This window comes from Tiliqua scincoides, chromosome 9, assembly GCF_035046505.1.
Source record: "Tiliqua scincoides isolate rTilSci1 chromosome 9, rTilSci1.hap2, whole genome shotgun sequence".
In the NCBI taxonomy this organism is placed as follows: domain Eukaryota; kingdom Metazoa; phylum Chordata; class Lepidosauria; order Squamata; family Scincidae; genus Tiliqua; species Tiliqua scincoides.
In genome coordinates, this window is record NC_089829.1 from 45,789,579 (window position 1) to 45,805,480 (window position 15,902).

Consider the following 15,902-nt stretch of genomic DNA (forward strand, 5'->3'; position numbering starts at 1 on the left):
AGAGGTTAAAACCAGCACCTTAAATGGAGCCCAGAAACACAGTGGCAGCCACTTAAGTGGACTGGTGTGTGATATGATCCAATCTGCTAATAGCTCTTGATAGACCTACCTTTCATTTGTCTGATCTCTTTTAAAAGTCCTTCACATTAGTGACCCTCAGCATATCTTGTGACAATGAATTAGCAGGGAGGCAGCCCTCCCAACAAAGAGCACAAAACCAAAGGAAAGCAAGCAAGCCTGCTATTGTATTTAATTTTGTTTTCGCTCCTTAGGGTGGAAACTGTAGGCTAGCTATCATTCCTCCCAAAGAGCAGACATTCCTTCTCCACAGGAGGGAGGACTTTCTCTGCCCACACTCTCTGACACATGGGGCTGCTGCTGTGTCCTCCAACCCCTTTATCATCCCAATTTCGGCAACACAAGATGAGTCATTCTTGCTCTTGTATTTGCTCTTTTTTCCCATGCCTCAGCAGGCATTTTGGTGTGTGTGTGTGTGTGTGTGTGTGTGTGTGAAAGAGAGATGTAAACATCTCTTAAATGAAGTTCCAAGAAGGGCAAGACATGGCCTTCTTATAAAACATGTCATGATTTCATCATTTCTCCTATTACAGCATCCATGACATTGCTTCACAAATCAATCAGAGGTGATATCCCTCTCAGTGTAAATTCCTTGCAATATGTTTTTACATTCCATTTGATGCCGCAATGTTCTACTAATTGCTGGTTTTGATGTAGCTTGTCCAATGCTTGTCCAGTGCAGTATCTCGAATCACTTCACATGGCAGAGTTGTAGCAATCAACACATGCCAGTTCATCAACTGTGATTAGGGCCATCTTTTGACAGCTGACAATTATCTAGGGGTGAAAGTTGCTATATTGTATAGTGACTTTTTGCTGGAATTAACTCCTGCAGGTACTTCTCTCCCTTTCCTACACTGGAAGCAAATTAGAAGCTATTAGAAAGAGGAATGACCTCACAGATGGGGAAGTTCTGGAGACCACTGCTATTATTTTCCCCCATCATTGCCCATAAAGCCAGGGCCCCATGGTGAGGGTGAGAAGGAGAATAGACAATAGCAACATACATGAGTCATCTCTTGCCCTGCCACCTGTAACTATAGCTATCAGTCAGTTGGCATCCTTCAGTCTCGGAAGACTATGGTGTCACGCTCTGAATGGTGGTTCTGGAACAGAGTGTCCTCTCCAGTGTGCGAAGCCTGGGTAAAGAAGGTATGGAGGATAGGCTGTTACCCATGCAGCAAATCCCCCCTCTCCACGTCGCTGAAATGGTCCAATGGAAAGGCAGAGGCCAATACGGTTGGTTCCAGCGGCGTCACAGGAGTTGCCAGAACATGATTGTGTTCAGCCACGAACTGCCTCAGGGACTCCGGCTCCTGATTTTGCCTTGAGGTTGACTCCTGAAGCCTTTTCCATAACTGGATGTAGCCACAAGGCAGTGGAGGTTTGGGATCAGAGTTTTCCTTCTCTCAGATGAGCTGCCTTCCCAGGCTGGCGAGTCCCATCTACCCGGTGGCTGTTTAGTCGCCTCTTACGACAAGTACAGCCAAAATATCACTATAACCAACAAAGTATTTACTCAATTCTGGAATCATTCCGCTCCATAAGTATCATATACATATGATACTTCATATGCAAGTATCACATGATACTTCATATGCAAGTATCACATGATACTTCATATGCAAGTATCATATACATATGCAAGTAACACATACATATGATACATACGTATCATGCATATCATACATATGCAAGTATCATATACATATGATACTTCATTGCTAACTATAGCATAGTGTTAGCAATGAAGGAACTGCTCCCATCTAATACCTGATTAGCAGCCCAATCCTATGCATGTCTACTCAGAAGTAAGTCCCATTAGTGTCAATGGGGCTTACTCCCAGGAAAGTGTGGATAGGATTGGGCTGTAAGCCATTTCTGCCCCAACATTGTATATATATATATACACATCAGGGATCAAATGTGTATGCCTGTGGGCTGAGCAGAAATTGATTAACTTTCCTGGCCAAGTAACACTGATCGTGTTTAGTGAGAAAAGCTGAGAACCTGGTGATAGGTGAGAACCCTCCTTCAGTGACACTATAGTGGTGGGGTCACATGGCAAGCACCATGGTGGGGGGGGGGTCTGGGGTGGCTACTACACACATGCACTTTCCAAAGCATGGGAAAGTACACAATTTGTCTCCCTCTGATGGCTATTGTCCTAGGGAGCTCCCCCAAAGCAGGGGCTATCACTGATTAGATGCCACCTCAAGAGCTATGTTCTCCCCTATGAACCTGTCCACGCCCTAAGATTGGCTTCAGGTGTCCTACTTTTGGACCTATCACCATGAGACCTGTGATACATGGGCGTGAAAAGCAGGATCATTTTGTCACTGGCTCCAAATCTGTGGAATGCCCCACCCTGGGTAGACTCCATCTCTTCCTGTATTCAGATAGGCTTTGAAAACTGATCTATTCAAGCAGGTCCTAATAGCTACCTCTATTGCTGCACTTGGTGATGAACAAAACATAAACTGCAGATAGTTGGATGCAATGTTGTATTGTTGCTCTTCACCTATTTCAGAATTTACAGCCCAAGCCTATGCTGTTCTACTCAGAAGTAAGTCCCATTGTGTTCAGTTGGGCTTGCTCCCAGGTAAATATGCATAGGATTGCAGCCTTGGTATCAGGCCCTAATGCACAGGAAGTCCTGCCTTGGTTTCACAGACAGATGAAACTGCTAGTCACACCAGTGCTCTATCAGTATTTCTACACGCCAGCAGCACCTCTTCAGGTTTTTAGGTACTTTCCAGCCTTGAAGATGCCAAAGATTGAACTTCGGACCTGCATGTAAAGTACACACTTGAACACTGAGCTCCAGCCTGTGTGAGAGGAAGAGGATAGGTGGTGAGAGGAGGGCACCTCCTGCCAAGCTGTCATTTTCAGTTGTTATCATGGACGAACTAACCCTTTAGCAATTTCTTACCTGTGGTAAGAAAGTTTGTGAATACTGAGGACAATGGAGAACGCGTATGTTCTTTATGTTATGTTTTCTAGCATAACTGGTGATGAATAGCATAATAGTGATAAGTGCTAGATCAGTGCTAGACCAGGGGTGTCAAACATAAGTCCCGCAGGCCGAATACAGCTCACGGAAACCATTTATCCAGCCCCCATTTTAATTGGGCTCTTCCAGTTTGAAAACTGGGCTCTCTCATATCTTGGAAATATGAACAAGATTTGCACATTTTCTTTTCTGCAGCTAATGAGCCTCTGTGTGAGAACAAGGTGCTTATTTCTGGCCATCATCCGCTAAATGAAGTCACTCCCAGCATTCCCCCTCACGTGCCAGGAGGTCTTGGGCTGGCCCTGAATCTTTCCAAGCCTATACTGTGGCAACATGAACTTCACAGTACAGAGCACAGTTGTAGAGTCCACCAGTGATCCCTCCAGGTCCTATTAGCAGCAAATACCAGATTTGGAAGCAGTGCTGAGAACCAGGTCCACTCCAGCAAATTCAGGAGGCTGCCTGCGCTGCCTGTCTTGGCTAAGAGCCCTGGCGAGGTCAATCCTTCAGGAATGTCTCATCTTCTTTGAACTCTGTTATAAGCACTTGGCAGCCTCAGCATTGGGGCTGCAGCTGTTCCCCAAGGCAGGAGAGCTGCAGGAGAACAGGGACATTGTGTCGAGTGATGTTCCATCAGTAAAGAGGCCTTGCCAGAAAGAGGTTGCTGCATGCTAATTCTCCTGCATCTAAGTCCCCGTCACACAAAGGATCGGTTTCTTAGAGAAGAGAGCGTGTATTTCTCTGAATATTCTGGGGCCCATTTGCTGGTTCCTCTCCTCAGCTTCTTCAGTGGCCACTGTGGATCTTTCTCAACTTCACTCTGATATGAATAGCAGAAGCAGCTGGGCCCACCAGTGGAGGCTCAGCCAACCATTACACCCCCACACATATTCTCAGAATATGTAGCCTTCTGTTCTGTTGGAGGATGCACATGTCATGTGCTGAAGATAATGCACACTGCTATGGAGCTTATGTAGAGCTGTCACAGTATTTGTGGGTGGCATTTCCGGGCTTGTTTGTGCACGTGATGTTCTACATGCACGTATGTCTGTGTGGGTTTTTGTACATGCACGTGTTTCTGAATCATTGCAGAAACGGTGTCTTGCAGAATGGGAAGGCTGATGGGGAGACACAAAGCCAGGCCTGCCTTGGCTCACATCACCTGGATCCGTTCAGAGCCCAGCTAGGAAAAACTCATGGCCTGTGGAATGTATCAGGCCAGGCTGCTTCCAGGAGACAAAGTGCAACACATTTGGTGCCCAGCAGTTTTTGGCATGCAAAGCTTCTACTTGAAACACTGTTTGATCAATGATTTGTGTCAGCTGAACAACAGCTGAACAGAAAGGTAGCATCCTGAACCCAGAGGAAGTGCAGCCAAGAGGAATGACACTAACATTAGGGCCAGGAACAAAGCATTGATGTGATAATCCCTGCCCCTTGGTTTCCTGCAAAAGGGGCAAACCCCACATAATCTCGCCCCTTCCCACCACTGGCAAATAGTGACCATCCAGTTTAGTAAGCCCTACTGAGGTTGTGATTCACTCTGTGTACGTAGGGGCTAGAGAAGATGACTTCGAGAAGATTTAATTAAACTATATTCTCCTTTTTCTCCTCCTCCATAACTATGAGTTTTTCCAAATGACAAAATCCAGTTTTCTTTTGGCAATGGACTCATGCTAGTCCTGTTTCCGCAGCAATAACGCAACATCATGTTACCTTGAAACAGATTGGAAGTACCTGGTGGAATAGGTACCACTGGTTGAAAAGCCACTGTATAGCAGTGGTGACCAGGGCTGGTCCAACCATGAGGCCAACTCAGATGTTCACCTCAGGCAGCAGGTTGGTAGGGTGCCGACCTCTATTGCTTCTCCTCTTTCCACTTCCTAGATTTGAAAAAGAAATGGGAAATGGAGCAGAAGAGGAAGTGTGGAGGAGAGGAGAATATGGTTAGGTCAGGAAGACAGCATTGGGAACACAGCCTCCTGTGTTGGGAGGTGTTGGGCTGGTTCTGATGATGTCCAGTCAATAGTGGTGAGGTCACATATGAAACAACGCCACCTTCCATTTCAAGAGAAGCAGTCCTTTTAAGGAATGCCAATTCTTAACAGCCAGTGTGGCATTATAATTAGGGCAGTGGTTCTCAAACTGTGGGTCGGGACCAACTGGTGGGTTGCAACCTGATTTTTGGTGGGTTGCCAAAGGGTGACAGAAAGATCAGGTAACTGCTTCAAGCCCTGAGGCTATTCAAAAAATCAGATACGGTAGCTGCTAACTACCCTGCAAAGAGCTCAGTTCCTGCAGTTTGCAAGCATGTGTAAACATAGAGAGACAAACGTTTCAGGGTCTTTTTTTTCCTGGTTATTATGATAAATAAATAAAATATTATTTCTTTCTCGATCTCCTTTTTTTAAAAGTCTGGTAAACCTAGGCGGGTCCCAATAGAGTGTCATTTTAAAAAGTGGGTCCCAGAACTAAAACGGTTTTGGAACCACTGGATTTGGGTGCTGTTCAAGGAGCAGGAGAGCTCCCACTCAGTGGATGACTTTGGATTCATCACTGTCTTGCAATCTTATAGGGTCCATTGTGAGGATAAAAGGTGGAGGAGAACTGTGGGGTATGCGGCCTTTTGCTGCTTGGAGGAAGGATAGAACCAAAACTAATAACTCTTCAAGCTTCTAGGAGAGAATAGAGAACTAACATTTACAATTGCCCCCGAATATGACATATTTAAAGAGACTTGTTATGTATTTGTGTTCAGTTTAATCAGTTCTCCTTCCAGCACCACTTCTCTCTTTTTATTTCTTGCACATTTCTTTGCACATTTCTTTGCACATATCAGTGCAAAGTTCCCCTGCTCACCAAATCCCAAGGCTCAACATACTTTATACTTCCACCCTGCTTGTTTTCTCTGTAGGATACATTTTGTGTGCATTTTGGGGGTCGGTGGGTGGGTGCTGCTTGCAAACAGGAAAGGGTTCATGCAGAAGCCATTTATCTGTGTGAGCAATTCAGCCCTTGAGTGGCTTTTAACCATGCTGAAATAAGTTGCGTTTCAATGGTTAAACTATGCTGGAAGCACCCCGGGGAACTTCCCACATAAAAAGCTCATTCATATGAAGGTTGGCCAGTCCCTGCAGCTGCTCTGCAAGCAGCTGTGACCCTATCTTCAGCTTGTGCAGAAATTAAAGTTCTTCAGTTCTACATTTACACTTAATGTTGCAAACTCAGATTTTCTGGGCTAACAGGAAGTGATGACCGTGTACATCACCCAGGCCAGTTCCCACTTTTGGTATGCAGTTTTCTCCGGCTCTTTCCTATGTTTACAAATGATAAAACAAGCCATTCTCCTTTGGCCAAGTCAGCTTATCATCCAGTGACGCTTACGTAATCGCACATTCATTTTACTTCTCTCCAACCATGTCCACCCCACCTTTCAGAGATTTAGGTTTATTCATATCCTTCTCCCTGCCACCTACACTTGCACAAAGAGATGGAACTCACCAAAAATGTAACATGCAAATGCAACCAGCTTGTGCTTGCAAACACATTTCCCATGGAGGTCTGCTCATCAAGGAGCAAAGATCGGCGCAGCCTCCCCTTGGATTTATACTTAGGGCCAAACTCAATGTGATGGAACCATCATTCACCTGTCTGTCCCATTCACATATCATGCAAGGAGAGGATTGGTGGGTGGAGTCTGACAGCCCAATCCTGTACATTTCTACTCAGAAGTAAATCCCAATAGAGTCAATGGGGCTTACTTCCAGGAAAGTGTGGATAGGATTGGGTTGCGTGTTAAAGAAGCACACAGCAAGAGGTCACTATGCCTCTTGCTCTTATGCCCCTTGCTTCCCCACCCTCGGTCCATCCAGCCTGGGCTGGCTCATCCATGAGACCGACTGTCACGAAAGATTGGCAGAGGATGCCCTCCTCTGTTACGCCACTCACCTCCACTGCTGCTCCCTACTCCCTGGATTGGAAAAGGAAGAGGGGTCAGAGCAAAAGAGGAAGTGTGGAGGAGAGGAGAGGAGAGTGGTGGGCTAGATTGTCTCCCCATGGATCTTTTCCAGTCCAGGAAACGGGAGGAGCAGAGAATGGGGCATTACCAGATAAGGGGAGGACAGTGTTTGGCCCACCATATTGGCTACCAGGAAGACTTGGGCCAGCCTTGACTCCAGCCAATTTCCTCAGTTCCTGGCTCCAGTAGGTCAAGACAGAGAAAAGGGGCTGGAAAAACAACAGGCAACAAACTAACGAAGCATGTGAGGAGGAGGGCTCAGTGCCCCATCCCTGACAGTCCTTTTACTGCGAAAAAAAATCCTCCTACTTCACACGTAAACTGTGCGAAGAGCAGACATGTAAAAAGAAATACGTCTTCACATCTAGCTGACCCCTTGAGGTCAAATTCAGGTTTTCTACCTTGCTAATGTCCCAGGCCACGGGACATCATGATCTGAACACGTGCCAAAATCAAGGCATAAAGAGAGTTCGGCTCAGGTTCAGGTAACATATATAAGAAATAGTTGGGTAAATTGGATTTGCTCATCTCAGAAAGTATCATTGGAGCTACTGCCATCTGCTGCTTTCCATTGGTATTATTCAGGGTGGAGTGGGCTTTATAAAACAGTAATGGCAGAGTTAATGGTTTTGCAGGACTGATTTTCCTCAGATTTGGACCACTTGTTGCTCCCAGAATGTTGTTGTAGCTGTCGGCCCAAGCCACTCATCCCAGGTAAACAGATTTCAGGTTTGTCTGTATTGCATTTGCAATACGGACCATTGATAGAAAATACATCACAGAGATCAATACAAAAATTTGAGGTGGATCATAAGATACTAAAGCCCATAAGACTTTAAACCAAGCCCTCTTCAATGAAAAAACCCCGGAAGTACACCCTTATAGATATTTCTCCAACTCAGGGAACTCCAATCTGTCAGATCAAGTTGCTATAACAGCTATTTTCAATCATCATGCTGCGAAAGGTCTGCAAGTGTGCTGAAAGAGTTTGGGGAAGGTTAATTATTAGGGCCATTGGGGGATGCGAGTCTCTCCACCAGCAATGCAGCACTTGTCAAAAACTGAGATGAAAAGGGTTGAACATCACTGCGCTACAATGAGATAATCTTCCAGTGAATAAGAGGAAATGAATACAGTGAAACCTCAATTTGACAGAGTAAGAGGAAGGAAGGGCTGTCTGTTAATGCTGAACATCCATTCAATCCAAAAGCACGGAATAAATGCAGGTGCACATGCTCAAATGTATATGACTAGTTTTTATGAAGCAGAAAACATCTGTGGTTTCCAAAGACTATTAAAGCAAGGTCCATTAAATCATGCTCCATAATCTCCTCGGGCCATTGTATGTTTCCTTTAATACTGTGTATGCAAAACCGATCACAATTGTAGGCAAGGATTCAGGCTACATAGTGCCTGTTCTATATTTAAAGGAATCATAAAGTTGAAAGAGAAAGAGACCAAATGTGCAGCTCAGTGTTTCTTCCTTATCATGGGCGATTTCAAGGTCTCGATCTTGGCAAAATTGCTTCAAAGTGCAATCTGTTCTCACACTAGGACAGCTGTGAATGCTGCAAGCGATTCAGACACACAGTCTTCCTCAGGAGACAAGAAGACAGTATCCAGAGCACTGGAGGTGGAAGTGGGGGGTGTGTGTGTGTGAAGGGTGGGAGACGAAGCAGGAAGCACAAGCTGATATAATTCTGGTTGTGGAAGGGGGTGTGGACGACAGACAAGAATGAGGAGCCCCACCTCGGTGACTGCAGAGGTGGCTGCTGAAAAGGGCATGATTCATCTAGCTGCCTTGTTAAAGTGGCAAAATACTAGAGCCTGGGGTTATAATGAAACAGCTAAGAGAATAAACTATGAAACTGCAAGCACTGTATCTAGTTGGAATCTTACTTCTGCTGTGAACTCACTAGCTGGCCCAAGGCAAGCCATCTTCTCTCAGTCCACCCCCCAGCCCATTCTAATCTGGGAAAACCAGAAATAATGGCCTACCTTGCAGGATGGGTGTGTTACCATATGATCATGCATGTGAAGCACTTTGACCATGTAAAAGTGCTATATAAATGCATAGGATTATGATCATGCTTATTCTGAGCTAGGCACCTCTACACACATTGCTAACTGCATGGGGCCAGTTCAGGAGCAAAAGCATTGTCTGAACTGAACCAAAATACAAAGAGCTTCAAAGAGTGGAGGCAGAGCGTCTCCCTCTCCTTTCGATCTATAATTCCTACTCTGCTCCCTCAGCACACCTGAAGCCAAGCATCCAGTGCCTGTATGAGTAGGTGGGCACAAGGTGCTTGGGAATGGATGGCAGCCATTTGTGCTTGGCTGTGCCCCCAGCAGCCATTTGTGGTGACACCTGCCATCCTTTCTCAGAATTCCAATGGTGCCCAGAGGCTTCACATGATTCAGTACCCCTGCTGCATACAACAGAGTCAGAACAGACCCATCTATAAGAATATAGGAACATAAGAATAGTCCCACTGGATCAGGCCATAGGCCCATCTAGTCCAGCTTCCTGTATCTCACAGCGGCCCACCAAATGCCCCAGGGAGCACACCAGATAACAAGAGACCTCACTCTGGTGCCCTCCCTTGCATCTGGCATTCTGACATAACCCATTTCTAAAATCAGGAGGTTGCACATGCACATCATGGCTTGTAACCTGTAATGGATTTTTCCTCCAGAAACTTGTCCAAACCCTTTTAAAGGCATCCAGGCCAGATGCTGTCACCACATCCTGCGGCAAGGAGTTCCACAGACCGACCACACGTTGAGTAAAGGAATATTTTCTTTTGTCTGTCCTAACCCTCCCAACACTCAATTTTAGTGGATGTTCCCTGGTTCTGGTGTTATTTGAGAGTGTAAAGAGCATCTCTCTATCCACTCTGTCCATCTATGAGGCGGTGGTCTCAACTGAGGTGGTTGCTTCAAGTGGCAATTAGTGGGGTCACCTGCTGCCTGACTGCACCTGCCTTTCCTTCTCCTCTTCCTCCTTTCCCCCAGATTCAAAAAGGAAGAACAGGAGAGGGAAGGAAGAGAACACAACTGTGGAGGACAGCTCTCCTTCACACTTCCTCTTTTCCCCCCTTCCTTTTCTGATTCAGAGAGCGAGAGGAAGATTGGCAGTAGTTGGGGTACTTCTGGGTTAGGGGGGTGGCATTTGGAGTGGCAGGCACTGCATGTTGGGGGGGGGGAAGACCACGATGACAGCATTTGGCGCATCAGTTCACACACCAGTGGGCCTTGTCCAAGCCCTCAAGAGAATGGCAGGGTAAGAATTTGACATTCTCATGTCAAAAGGAGCAGGCCATTAGCAACCCCAGAATCTGTCTTGTTGGAAATTGGCTGCTGCTTATTTAGCTCACCCAACGCTGGAGCCTCCAGGCAGATAGCAATACTGCATCTGTAAAGATGACTAGCCTCTGAAACATCAGAGAGAGCGAAACAAGCATCCATCACCAGCACTAGCAACAAGCTTTTTGCCAAGAAGTGACTGTGTAGCTAACTGCACCATGAGAACCAGGTGGCGCCCCACACACGACCCATTCCCCCCTGCACAAAATGCACGCCTGGCCACCAGGACAAGCAACTCAACGTATTAGATGAACAGAGGGAGGTTTCTGCTGTTTTGTAGGCCCACACAGTGTGCCCAGCCTCTCCTCAACAGATGGCGGCTACTTGTCTGCTGCTGTGTGTCTGGAAAGTGTGAGTGTGCGTCTCTCCTGCGTGTAGCTGGGCAGCACAGAGTTAAGTTTTGGAAGAGGGAGGAATTTGTTATTTGCTGAGGCACTTCCTCTCTGCTAACAATAATAAAAAGCCCGCAAGGCGGGATACACGTGGGATTCAAGTGCGGGCAGATAGAGGCCGGTGACCCGGTCCAGGCTGAGAGGAAGCCTCCTGCATTATCTACTGCTCCCATTTGGACTCCTTGGCAGGCTCTCAATTTGCAGCAGCTGCAGAAATCAAGATGTGTTTCCTTCCAAACAAGGCTCACTTTCCCCAAGGTCTGCCCCTGCCATGACAACCATCTCCCCCCACCACCACCACCACACACATGCAATACTGTGGAGGAGGGCCCATGGACACAAGTTCTCACACGCTTGCACAGAAAGACTGTCACTGCTGCTGATTCCATCTTTGCAACTGGGGTGGTCCAATTGACAGTACATTGGACCCCAGGGAGCTGGGTTCAAGGCCCAGTTGCGCCATGCGCTCCTGGAGGACACATTTGTAGAGTGCCAACCTACTACATGCCCCAACATTTGAGCAAGAAAAATAAGCATGCTTATTTCACGGTAAACAAACAAGAGATCTCACAGTACAATCCTGCGCCTCTCTATTTAGAAGTAAAACCCATTCAGGTCAATGGGGCTTACTCTCAAGTAAGTGTGTAGCCTCAGTCCTGTAATTACTCATGTAACTAGGGGTGGGCTAATTCTTGTGCAAGGCACAATCAGGACAAAACTGGCATGTTACATCCCACAAAAAAAGTTCCAGAAAAGGGGTGGGGGACAGGGGCTCTGAATCTGAGGTCCTCCCAGGGCACAAAAAAAGGCTAGTTATAGCTCAGGAGTTTGTAGTCCACTAGCTAACCCAGACAGCAAATCCATGGGATGCTGTCATGTCTCACCAAGTCATTCTTAACAAGAAGGGCCAAAAAAACCCAAAAAAACAGAGAGCTGAAACAGAAGATTAGTTGTTTTTCATCATGTAATGTTAAAATTAATGTTTTAATGCCTTGTTTGAGGTTTTTTACTTGTTGTGATACTTTGTACTTGATTATAAAGTTTTGTGAGCCGCCTTGGGCCTTTGCTTCAGCATGGGAAAGGCTGGGTATGTATGTATGTATGTATGTATGGAAAAGGCTTCAGGAGTCAACCTTGAGGCAAAATCCAGAGCCGGAGTCCCTGAGGCAGTTCATGGCTGAACACAGTCACGTTCTGGCAACTCCTGTGATGCCGCTGGAACCAACCATATTGGCCTCTGCCTTTCCATTGGACCATTTCAGCGACGTGGAGAGGGGGGATTTGCTGCATGGGTAACAGCCTATCCTCCATACCTTCTTTACCCAGGCTTCGCGCACTGGAGAGGACACTCTGTTCCAGAACCACCATTCAGAGCGTGGCACCATAGTCTTCCGAGACTGAAGGATGCCAACAATGTATGTATGTATGTATGTATGTATGTATGTATGTATGTATGTATAAGTAAATAAATAAATAAATAAATGTTCAACTCATTAATTGAAGAGTTCACATTTCCTTGCAATACAGAATGCACATTTGCCCGAGGGCTTCTTTCCCCATGTACAGCACATCTTACCTCCCCATAAGCAACATGGTCAGCATTGCTGAATGTTTGCACGCTCCCAGAAATTAAAAATCAGTACATATCGCCAACCTGTACAGATAAGAAGAAGATATATATCCTATGCCTCTTGGATAGCTATGGCTGGAGGAAATACTCCATAAAGGGCAGTGATCCTTTGCAGTTTGCATACACTACAGTAGGGGCTTTGAAAACTTGGACAGACCCGGAAGACAGAACAGATCCAAACCAGAATGTTGGCAACAGGCAGGGCTGCATATTAAGCAAATGTGTCCAACTCGTTTAACAAAAATGCCCCTCTGTCTCGAGCAGAGAGCTCATTTTCAGAAATGTGTTGTCAGTGGTCTGACCCACTAAACTCAGTGTTAGATTTAGGACTGGTTTGGAGCCTCTGTTTCACCTGACAGTCACCCCTCACAGAGACACTCACAAAGACCCATCTGGGGATCCCATGCCCTCCTCCTATATTCCAGGCCCCACTTTTCACTGAGATTGCACGCTGTAAGTGGGGAATAACCAAGGAAACAGGGCAATGCGCTCCCACACCCCTGGCCACACACTCACCAATCCCAGGGGTTCAGTGCAGAGGCTGAAAGTCCAGATTAATCCTGATTCAGTCAGACCTTGTCTTGGCTGCCCAGCCGTGCCTTGTTGCTGAGCTGGGTGTGCTCACGAAGAAGACTTCCCTTCTCCCAATTATCTGGGCAGGCTCAAAGAGTTTCCTGACTCTCTCTAGATACTCATGACCTGCCTCTCTCTCTCTCTCTCTCTCTCTCTCTCTCTCTCTCTCTCACTTGATTCTCCACCTCCCACTGAAGAGCTACAAGCTTCACCATGTTCGAAAGAGAGGGCTGTTTCCTGTCAGGATGGTGCAAAGGATGTCACACATATCAAAAAGAAAACAAAAACAAAACCCCTGTTCCGTCCTCCTCTCTCCTTTCCCTGGCAACACTGCGGTGCCACCTGCCCAAAAGAGTGCATGAGACACTGTGACGCATGTCAAAAACACACCTTCAATGCTTCTTACATACCAGTTAATATAAGATAACATTGAAAATATAATTATGACTCTCTCTCGCTGTTCCCCCCTTCCCCTGAAGTCTCGTCTTGTCAGTGAAGTCCCTGCATGTTGAAGGAAAATGGGTGCTTGAAGGAGCAACATTGGCTTCAGGTGTTTCTAGGTGGGGCTATGGCCAACTGTCCTCCATGGGCCCCCTATTATGTGGGTGGCACTTGGCTGCCACCTCCACACAAGGACCCGTGCACAGATATCTGAGATGTGGCCTCCGTAATAAGCAGTGAGCCATTCTGAGGGCTCGGGTCCTTGGCTGCTGCCAGATGATGCCAGCCTGTGGTGCCAGCCCTGGGAAAGGGGCCAAAGGAGATGCGACAGTGGCACCCATGTTTGTTGTTTGCGTGTCTGCTCCATCTTCCCACCTCAGCATTTCTTTTCTCCCAGCCAGGCTCAGCTCTGGTAGTGGAGTCAATGTAGGAGAAAACTGTCTGAAATGATGGCGCACAGGCAAGTAGGGCTGGGGAGAGTTTGGCTCTCCTCACTTGCATATCCTCCCTGAGGTAAATATGAGCCCATCCTGCACACTTCACATGGGATGGGGTAGACATCTGAATAGCTGTCCTGGCCATGTTCAGTTTGACCCAGAATGTGGCAGAAGGTACCAGGTCCTGCAAGCCATTTCTTTCCTTGGCTGAAGGAGAGGCAAAAAGAACCCAACATTTCTTTATTTAAAAACATATTTTTGGGGGTTGAAAAACTATATATAAACATTCCTATTAATAATAATTTGCCTTTCCTAGTTCAGTGGAAAAGCTTGAGGTGACTCACAACAATTAAATTCATACAACCAACAGAACAAAAACAGAACAATATCAATCCAAAAATTAAAATAATAATACAATCAGAAACAAGAAATAATACTGGCAAGGAAAAGAAGAAACCCACAAGGTAAAAAAGGATAAACCAAAGGCCAGCCGGAACAAAAGAGGCCTAACTCCTACCCTTTAAAACATCAGCACAGTTGGGATGGGAGAGAATTCTACAGGCCGGGTGCCACAGCAGAGAAGGCCATGTCATGAATCACCATCAACTGTATTGCTGAAGGTGGCACCCCCTAAAACACAGTTTCCCTTGACAATCTCACAGGGTGGGCAGAGTCATCATATGGACAGAGCGTTTAATCCCAAACCATTATAAGTCACCATTCTGAATTGTGTCTGGAACTGTACAAACTGCCAACGCAGATGATACAATAGGGGTGTGACATGGTCACAACCTCAGCCTCAGTCATCCATCTGGCAGCTGCATTCTGTGCCAGTGATAATTCCAGAATTGTTATTTCAGTCTTCAAGGGCAGCCCCCAGTACTGTGCATGACAGTCATTCAGTCTTAATGCCACCAGCACATAGGCAACCGTAGCTGGGTCCGACTAATGCAATCCAGGTCCTTCCAATCCAAGAAGGGTGAGGAAGAATAATGGTGTCAAGTGGTTAAGAGAGAAGTGGGCATTTCTCCCACTGCTGCTAGAGGCACCTGCCTCATTCTGACCTCATGGATGAACAGGCCGTGGTGGCACTTCACGGTGTATATCCATAAGTGCCTTGCACGTCTGAACCAACTTAAATCTTTCTTGTTCTTGTTTTCCAGCATTTCATTTGGGAATGCCATCAGGATATAGCAAATGGGAAAAAACTGGAAAAGACAAAGGCGAAGCAGAAGTTTGGAGGAGAAGCGAGTGATGGGCCAGTCCACCCCATAACTGCTAGTCAGTTACTGCTTTTCTGCTAGGCAGTCTAATGCAGAATTGCAGTGCTCCTTCCCTATGGTGGCAGAGATAATGTCTTTTTGAAATGTGGTATGCTGATCTTCTCCCATCTTTATCCTTCTCGTTTTTCTTGTAGTCTGTTGAATCTGGGCACGCACCTCTCAAAAGACATGACACAATGCAACTAACAGCAGCCTGCACACACAGTTAATGCACTGCTGTTGTCATTATTGATACAAAGACTGGGAGACCAAACCATGCATTAGAAGGCTGGCTACCTGGCTGTGTACAAGATGCTTCGTATCTCAACATCCAATAGCTGTGGGTCCTAAGGGCAGACTGGCTAAAGCTCTTCTGCTTTCTCAGGCTGGAAGCACATGCTCAGAAGATAGTGCTATAAGTTGGACATCTTTGCCAGAATCCAGCGGATTTTGCAAGAGGCCTTTACACTTTGAAATAATCAAATGTTAGTGCTTTGAGAGATCTCAGGGTCACATAATGAGATTAGTGTCTGCTGAAGCAATTGCCAAACAAAGAAAGCATTTAGAACATAATCAACAATTAACTTATGGATAGAAGTGTTTGCTTTTTGTTGATAGCTAAATAAAAACCCAAAACACCACATTTTTCAAACACTACTATCCATAGTAGTAGGAAAGGAAGAGAGAGAAGG

The 15,902-nt window shown here is 46.1% G+C and overlaps 1 protein-coding gene across 1 annotated transcript in view; it reads right to left on the reverse strand.

Annotated features, from left to right (window-relative positions):
* The window catches only part of RIPOR1 (RHO family interacting cell polarization regulator 1), a 115,271-nt gene extending 102,088 nt beyond the window's left edge, over window positions 1-13,183 (reverse strand). Inside the window, exon 1 of the mRNA XM_066636790.1 lies at window positions 13,014-13,183. The gene's annotated coding sequence lies outside the window, so the exon portion shown is untranslated. The remainder of the gene's footprint in view (window positions 1-13,013) is intronic.
* Between the last annotated feature and the right edge of the window lie 2,719 nt (window positions 13,184-15,902).